Below are 9,703 nucleotides of genomic sequence, written 5' to 3'. Positions count from 1 at the left end.
AGAAAGAACGGATGAGTAGATTATAGTAAGCACTGTAACAATGAGAGATTTGAAATAGTGATATTGTAGGTAATTATAGGTTATAACAGTTAGAAATACCATCTATTATAATTAGAACTTTAATCGTGAGGTGTACTATAATAGCCCACTCCATCTATTTGAAGTATGACCTCCTAGCACCCCTCATTTGTTTTTCTAGATTTTCATATCGTTTTACCTTTTACATTCCGTTTGGATTCAAGAAAGTGTAAGAAATGATTTTAAATCAATTGTTTTGTTTGGAACGAGAAAGATTTGAAATGGATATATTTAAAATTTTGTGTTTTATTGGTAATCGAAAAGGAAAAGAAAGTTCAGAATTTACTAATATAGGTTTTAACTATAATGTGTTAATTGAAAATTAGAATTTGACAAGGTTAATTAAGTAATTTACTTTCAAAACCTACAAAATCCTTCAAAATTCGAGCATTTTAGTCAGAATTTTTTTAAAAATAAAACAGGATTTGAAATCTCTTTGGATTTTAAAATCATTCTATTTCTTGTAGTACTAAAGAATGGAATTCATTTGAAATCCACTATGAATTGAAATCCCTCAAAATCATGAGGTGTTGGGGAAAATGGTACATATAAAACTGAATACACTAGTAAACTGATTATACCTCAATTACTAAAAACAATACACTCAGTGTAAAATATTCAAACTAAAACGAAAGCTAGATGGTGTAACAAGGCTAGGATATGAAAATAACCAAAGACTTGAAAGAACTCTAAGACTTTTGGAGACTCAAAACGTAGTCAATCTATGCTTCTGGTAAGCACTGTCATAAAGACAATTATTCGCTCTGCTCGAGCTGCAAACAAACTACAACAATCGTCTAAGCATGATATAACGACTAATAATCATCTAAGCAGGATAACGACTACCTCTGGTAGAACTGCAACCTCGAACTACTCGGATGTGGTAGAACTCTTGGATACTTGCTCTCAATGCAACTCAAGAACAAGAGAAAGAAAGAAAGAAAGAAAGAAAGAAGAGAATTCTTCAATTTCGAATGAGATGCTACAAATGAAGAACCAAATTGTTATATATAGGCTGACAACTTGGTAACTCTCCAAATTAAAAATAATAATAAAATAAATACAAAAATTGAAACATTTGTCAAATTTATTTCAATTGAGTTGTTAATTGATAAAAATCAAACATAACTCATTCAAATTGAAAAATTACAAATTTAACTTTCATACATGTTAAATTTGTACATGAAACATCATTTTAATTTGAAGTTTCAATTTAATTTGAAACTTTATAAACAATGAATTTAATTGATGAATTTAATCTACACAATTAAATTCATTTTAAGTTTCAAATCTTCACCAAACTTTCACTTTCTTTCACTATATATATCCAACAATCTCCTGACATAAAAGAAAGTGAGAAAAATCAAACAAAACCGTTGAGAGCAAACAAACAAGCTATACATAGGAGATGTGTCTTCTAGACTTGAACCTTCCTTAGTGAATATCCATTGAATTAACCGAAAAAATAGTGAGTTAAGCTCTGGAACTATCCTTCTCATTGGTGAATTGAGACCACAAATATCATACACAACTCGTCTTATATCTTTGAGTTCTATGTGTTTGTGTCCATTTTTGTCTTGGACAAAATCCTGAATTCATGAGAGCTTTAGAGAACATAAGCCATTTGAAAAATTCTCAAAAAAGCAACCCTACTTCTACTCACATATAGGTAATATTGATTAAGAGCATCCTGTCACTACTCCACTTGTAAAACAAGAGATCAATATAACCTTAACATCAACAGATCACACACTCTAGAACATCATAGAAATAGGAAGAAACTAAAAGTTTCTTAGTGTGTCAACTATGAATTATCCAACTAGTTTAATTGTTGAACCTAGATCTTGAGATCTCTAGTCAACTAAGCTAGGTTACCATCAGATAACTCATTTGATAGGCTTTAGCCCCATTTTCCTCGATGTATATGTGACTTTCTCTCTTAACAATCATTTTGTCAAAGGATTTGTAATATTCTCTTTCGACTTTACATAATCAATGAAAATTATTCCATTAGAGAGCAATTGCCTTATCGAATTATGTCTGCGTCTAATATGTCGTGACTTGCGATTATATACATTATTCTTGGCTCTCCTAGAAGTCACTAAATTGTCACAATAAATATATATTGCACTTAGAAGCTTTGGCCACAATGGAATATCTTCAAGAAAATTTTGGAGCAATTCAACTTCTTCTCCTACTTTATCAAGAGCTATAACTCTAATTCCATAATAGAACATGCTATGCATATCTATATTGAACATTTCCATGATACAGCTGCTCCATCTAAGGTAAAAATTGATGGAATGTACAAGCATATAGCAGAAGCAATCATAATCAATAATCACTCTAATTATACTTAATTTGAGTTCTAAAAGCATGTATGAAAACAATTTCAAAGAGAAGGGTTTCAATAACTTATACCTTTGAAGAAATCCACAAAATCCAAGCTGCTCTTCACGAATTTGAGCTTCAAATCGATAGTAGACCACCAAGAGTGTCTTCTCTACTATTCTCCAACTTAGATTTGAGTGGTAGAGACTCTAATTGAGGTCAATTAGGTGAAGGGAAGAAGAGGGTTTGAGAGAGAAAGCAGAATTTCAGAAATTCCAGCTACATCCTCTCCTTCAATTCCAGTACTTATGTATCTAATACAAAGCAAACACTATGCCATAATACTGATTGACAGTGGGTTAGGTGTTAGATTTGAGATTAATCCACTTCAATTGGAAAAATGTGGTTTTTTCCGGTAACAATTGATTTCCACTTATAATTCGTTCCAAAATAATTAAAACAAAATTCAAATTCTAAATTTGAAATGTGATAAAATCAATTTTAAATTTTAAATAATTTATTAAACATATTTAATTAATTAAATTAATATCAAATATTTAATTAACCAAACACCTAATTCATACATGAATTATATTCATGTAATTAATATTTAAATCATCATCTAAATATTTTAAACTCTCTAATTATGTTTAATTTAAAGAAAAATAAACTTTAATTATATCAAATATAATTATTCAAACCCTAAATTGAATTTGAACATTTCAAACTCAAAACCCTAAAAGAAAATTTGAACACTTCAAATTGAAACCTTAAAAGAAAACTCAAAGCACTCAATTTATTAATGCAAGGGTAATTTTATGGGCTCCAACGATTTGAGATTAATTGGCTAAACATTTTAAACCGAATTAATCAATATTCGTTAACTACAGAGACACTCCAATATAGCTAAGTAGTTGCACTCTCCTCACTATAGATATATTTTTGTCCACTTGATTTAACCGTTATTAGTAAGTCAACTCTTCACAGGTTGTTCGTAATATCGGTTGGGTCAAATGTTGTTTTACCCCGAAATTACATCCTACTCATTAAGTCCTACTGATCCTCTAATGAATAATTGGTTTGCGAACCTATCACTAAATTGAGTCCCTCTCGGGTCAATGAGAGGATGAGGCCCCTTGTTCAATACCTGAATTCAGTACATAAGAGAACAACCTTTCTACTATCCCTCAATCGGGTAGGTGTGAATTTCGTTTTGCACTCTATGTCCCCAGCTATCTACTCGGTCTTACCCTTGAAATGGGAGGCTTATTAAGCCGGCGCTGTTGAGTCAACCCTCACCTATGCAAATCTATGGATAATCTGAATAAACAAGACTTCATAGTTAGCTAAAGATTAAGGTCGAGTTACCTAGGTCACCGATTTGAAACAATCAGTCTTAAACAGTAAATGACGTTATAAAGTAAGAGTGACTTATTTCTTGGTTCGATCTTATACAAACTCATTGCATAGGGTGCTCCGGCTCCTCATGTAACTACATGAACAAATCAGGATCACTTCGTTTGTAGCACTTTACAACAAATTGTAAGAACCATAGAGTGGGCCACATCCGATAGTCTTACCAGAATAAGGCAAAATAAAGTAGACCATATTCGATAGTGTTACCAGAATAAGGCACCCAACCTTATTCATATACTATAGACCATTTTGGCTATTTACTCGAACTTGATCCATTTTTACGTTGCCACATATAGTTCAAGTATTCATATAATAGTCATGAATCTTTACTTTATTAGATTTAGTCTTTACAAGTGCAATTTACATATTCAACAATAGTTTTATCGAATAAATGTCAATAACATCTTTATTGATAATAGAATATGTTTAAAATTACAAACTGTGAGTTTTAGGACATACAATCCAACAAAAAAATATCCACTGGTTGATTTATTCTCCATGCTATCAGAAATCCAATTAGCATCACTAAATCCTTCCAGTACATATGGATACCTCGTATAATGCAATCCATAGTTTAGAGTGTACTTCAAGTACCTTAGAAATCTGACTAACGCATTTCAATGATCATGTTTAGGATTGCTGTAGTATCTTGCTGACCTTCTTAATGAATCAACAATATGAAGTCTTGTATAATTCATTATGTACATTAAGATACTAATAATTCTAAAGAAGACACACATTCATCATTATTTTTCTTCAAATTACAATTTGGGTCAAATGGAGTAACATCTTGCTTACTCTCAAAATGAGCAAATTTTCTCAGCACTTTCTCTATCTAATAAGATTGAGAAAGTATGTATCTACTTGGATTTCTTGTTATTTGAATTCCAAGGATGACATTAGTAAGACCAAGGTCTTTCACATCAAAGTTTAATTTCAATATCCTTTTAGTGGAATCAATAACATTTCTATTTGTGCCCATTATTAACATATCATCCACATGCAAGCAAACAATAATATACTCTTGATCTATTGTTTGAACATAGACACATTTATCACACCCATTCATCTTAAATCCATTTGATAACATAGTGTGATCAAGCTTTTCATGTCATTGTTTAAGTGCTTGTTTCAACCTATAAAGAGACTTAACAAGTTTACAAACGTTGTCTTCAATTTCTTTAACAACAAACCCTTCAGGTTGTTTCATATAATTTTCTTCATCTAAATCTCCATTTAAAAATGCAGTTTACATCCATTTGATGTATTTTCAAATTTTGTAAAGCTACTATTGCAACTAACTTCCTTATAGATGTAATCCTCGTCACTGGATAATAGGTATTGAAGAAATCTAGTCCTTCTTTCTGGCGAAAGCCTTTAACTACCAACTAAGATTTGTACTTTTCAATAGTGTCATCAGCCTTTAGCTTTCTCTTAAAAATCTATTTACTCCCAATTGGGTTACTTTCAAGAAGTAAATCAACCAATACCCATGTATTGTTCTGTAAAATTGATTTTAGCTCACTACTGTATTGTTCTGTAAAGTAGCTTTCTTAGCTCTTTTACTTCTTCAAGGTTCAGACTCAGTATTCTGATTTTCTTGGCCTTTCAAAGAGCTACCTTATTAATGCTTTTGATGTCAATAATTTTATGTTCTTCTTCCTTTAAAGGAGAAATATCCTCAAATAAATTCAGCTTCAATAGATTTCATTAATAGTATTATTCTTGTATCAGATTTTTTTTTTTTTTTTATTTAATAACCATGGATCTATAAGTGACATTATGCATTGTATAGCCTATAAAGACACAATCATTATCGTAGGCCGAAGTTTGGTCCTTTTTGGTAAAGGAACTTGTACCTTTACCAAATATCTCCACAATTTAACATTTTATATGAGGGTAACTTTCCATTCCACACTTTATTAGACGACTTTTTAGTCTTCTTATGTGGAATTCTTTTAGTGTAAAATTTGCTGTCAGCAAAACTTCCCTCCACAAATTGTGAGGTAAACCTGAACTATCTAACATGCAATTAATCATGTTCTTTAATATTTGGTTCTTTCTTTCAGCTACACCATTTTTCTGTGGTGTATAAAGTATTGTAGTTTGATGGATTATACTATTAACTTCACATAATTCATAAAGCGATGATGATTTATATTCACCACCTCTATCTGAGCACCTTGACTTTCTTCTCAAGTTGATTTTCAACTTCCCCTTATATGTTTTAAAAACATTAAAGCTTTCATCTTTACTATGTAATAAATATACATAGCAATATTTACTACAACCATCAATGAAAGTGACAATGTATCTCTTACCACCTCGTGTAGGAGTACTTTTCATGTCACATAAAATGTCATGGATTAAATCAAGTAACCCATTGCTTATTTCTATAGATGAAAATGATTTTCTAGTAAACTTTGATTCAACACAAATTTCACATTTGTGCCTGTTATCAATGTTAAATTTTTTTGCAATAGTCCTAAACTTACCATTCTACTAAAAGAACGATAATTGACATGCCCAATCTAGAATGCCAAATATCACACAACTCAATAATATAAGAAGAAGATTTGATATTATTATTATTCTTTGCCATTTGTACCAGTACATTAAGTTTGAACATGCCATCATTTAGATAGTCTTTTCCAACATATATATCCCTTTTTTCAGAATAAATTTATCTAACTCAAATACAAGTTTGAACCCATTTTTATTAAGTAGGGTTCCTAATACAAGATCATTTCGAATCTCTAGCACATGTCATAGGTCATTAAGGGTAAGTATCTTTTCAAAAGTCCATTCCAACAGGACCTTTCCCTTGCCTTCCACTAGGCAGTTGAAACATTTACCATGTACAACTTATTGTTGCCCTCTAGCTTCTTATATGTAATGAACAATGACTTGTCCTTACAAATGTGCCTAGTGGCACCAGTATCAATCGATCAAACTTTGGTGTCTGAAGCCATATTTTCCCCAGAAATGATGGCAACCAAATCGTCATTTTCCATGACATTGGCTTGAGTGTAGTAGCATCATTCTTTGACCCATGATATGCATTTTTCTTCTTGAAATTCTGCTTATTGGGTTTATGTTTTGAAGCTTCAGCAATGTGAGCTTTGGCTTCAACTTTTAGTGGTGTCTTATCTTCTTTTTTGTTATCCTCTTCTATACAGAGTTTTACCACGAGGTTCTCAATGGATAACTCCTTTTGCTTCTGTTTGAGATATCATTTGAAGTCCTTCTAGGTAGGAGGCAACTTCTCAATAACAGCAGCAACATAGAATGGCTCATCGATATTCAATCCTTCACTTTGCAGATAACTAATGATAATTTTTAATTCTTCCTTCTGATTGACTACCGACATGGTATAAGCCATCTTATAATCTAAAAATTTATTCATAAGAAATTTCTTAGTACCAGCATCTTCCAGCATGTACTTCTTGTCTAATGCCTCCTACAATAGTTTTGATGTACTGTAGGCATTGCAGTAGAAATTATACAAAGGGTCTTCAAGACCATTAAGTATATAATTATGACATAGGAAGCCTGAATGCATCCATGCTTGTTTTGCAGCTTCTGTTTCAGGAGTTACAACTTTTGGAAGGGTAATTGGACAATTTTCTTTAAAATATGAACAAGACTCAGTGCGGTAAGATAGAAGATCATCTTCTATTTCCATCTCTTGAAATTGTCTTCCTTAAATTTCTCTAGTTTTTCAGTATGAGGTTTGACAATGAGCGATGCCTTGAATGTCTCTGGCTCTTTTATGTGGGAGATTATTGGATATATATAGTGAAAAAAAGTGAAAGTTTGGTGAAGATTTGAAACATAAAATGAATTTAATTTTGTAGATTAAAGTCATTGTTTAGAGACTATCAAATTTAATTGAAACTTCAAATTAAAATGATGTTTCATATATAAATTTAATATGTATGAAAGTTAAATTTGTAGTTTTTTCAATTTGAATGAGTTATGTTTGATTTTTGTCAATTAACAACTCAATTCAGTTAAATTTGACAATTGAATTTTTGTATTTATTTGATTTTATTTTGTAATTTGGACGGTTACCAAGTTGCAAACCTATAAATAGTAACTTGGTTATTTATTTGTAGCATCTCATTCTAAATCGAAGAGTTCTCTCCTTTTAATGTATAATATTCAAACTCAAACGAAAGCCAGATAGTGTAACAAAGCTTAGATATGAAAATACAAAAAACTTGATAGAACTTCAAAACCTTTGGAGACTCAAAATGTAGTCGAGACACATTTCTGGTAAGCAATGTCCTGAAGACAAATTTTCGCTTTGCACGGGCTGCAAGTAGACTACAATGATCGTCTCAGCAGGATACAATGACTAACTCCAGTAGAACTGCAACCTCAAACTACCTGGATCTGGCAGAACTTTTGGATACTTGCTCTCAACTCAACTCAAGAACAAAAGAAAGAAATAAATAAAGGAGAGATCTCTTCAATTTTGAATGAGATACTACAAATTAAGAACCAAGTTGCTATTTATAGGCTAGCAACTTGGCAACTTTCGAATTATAAAATAAAATCAAATAAATATAAAAATTATAACATTTGTCAAACTTAACTCAATTGAGTTGTTAATCGATAAAAATCAAACACAATTCATTCAAATTAAAAAAACTATAAATTTAGCTTTCATATATATTAAATTTGTACATGAAACATCATTTTAATTTGAAGTTACAATTCAATTTGAAAGTTTCTAAACAATGAATGTGATCTACATAATTAAATTCATTTTATGTTTCAAATCTTCACCAAACTTTTACTTTCTTTCCCTATATATATATATATATCCAATATGAAGTTCCAAACAGCCATTAAGCTCAAAATTTCACTTACTTTTTTAGGATTTCTTCATGAGCTAGCCGAGTGTTGTCATTTTGTCCATAACTTCAAGAATTAATTTTTCGCTATTCTTGTATGTTCAATTAACGTTGATATTTTTTTTATTCTATTGTATTTTTATTTTGTCATATATTTAAATTTGTTACTATTTGATTTGCAAATACCAACAGTGTTAGGAATTGTAGGAGAATATAGGGTCGTTTAGACATTTTTTACAAGAGATAACCATTTTAGCCATTTTTAAAAGTTACACTTTTATTTTAGCCATTTATCCAATCACGGGAGATCGGGGTTGAGGGCAAGGGAGAAAAAAGGCCTATTCTTAAATGTTCATGATTTAATCTTGATGATATCCAAATATATTTGAATGCCTTCACTACGAAAATTTTATGTTCATGATTTAATCTTGATCATATCGTAATATATTTGAATGCCTTCACTACGAAAATTTTTACCTGTTTCGATATATTTTTTTGTCGACGCATTCATTTTCATTGGTATAAGCGTATTTATCTCGACGAAAATTTAATGCGTCGATCAAAATAGAGTAACGTGCACATTTTTTTATAAAAAATATGCCGACCAAAATTGAAACTTTTCTTGACAAAAATATGTGTGGGGAAAAGTCTTAAAAAACCTCATTCTCTTTTCCCCCACTTTTCTTTTCCTCCTAATTTTTTCCTTTCTTTTTATTTTTCCTTTCTCCTTCTATTTTCCCCCTTCTCCTTTCTCTTCTCATTTTCGGGCGGACCCACTCCTTTTTTTTTTTCCCATTTTTCTTCTTTTTTCTCCCCTTCGGTCGACCCACTCCCCCTTCTTCTTTCTCTTGTCTTTTTCCGGCCGACCCACTCCTCTTTTTTTTTTCGTTTTTCTTCTCTTTTCCCCTCCGGTCGACCCCCACCTTCTTCTTTCTCTTCTCTTTTCCTCTGTCCCTCCCTTTCTTTCTCCCCCAGCCGAGCCCCCTCCCCTCTCCGTCCGGCCTCCCCTCCGTCCC

The sequence above is a fragment of the Benincasa hispida genome, chromosome 10 (assembly GCF_009727055.1).
Source record: "Benincasa hispida cultivar B227 chromosome 10, ASM972705v1, whole genome shotgun sequence".
In the NCBI taxonomy this organism is placed as follows: Eukaryota; Viridiplantae; Streptophyta; class Magnoliopsida; order Cucurbitales; family Cucurbitaceae; genus Benincasa; species Benincasa hispida.
The sequence above is the reverse complement of the archived record's forward strand: the minus strand, read 5'-3'. Positions refer to the sequence as shown.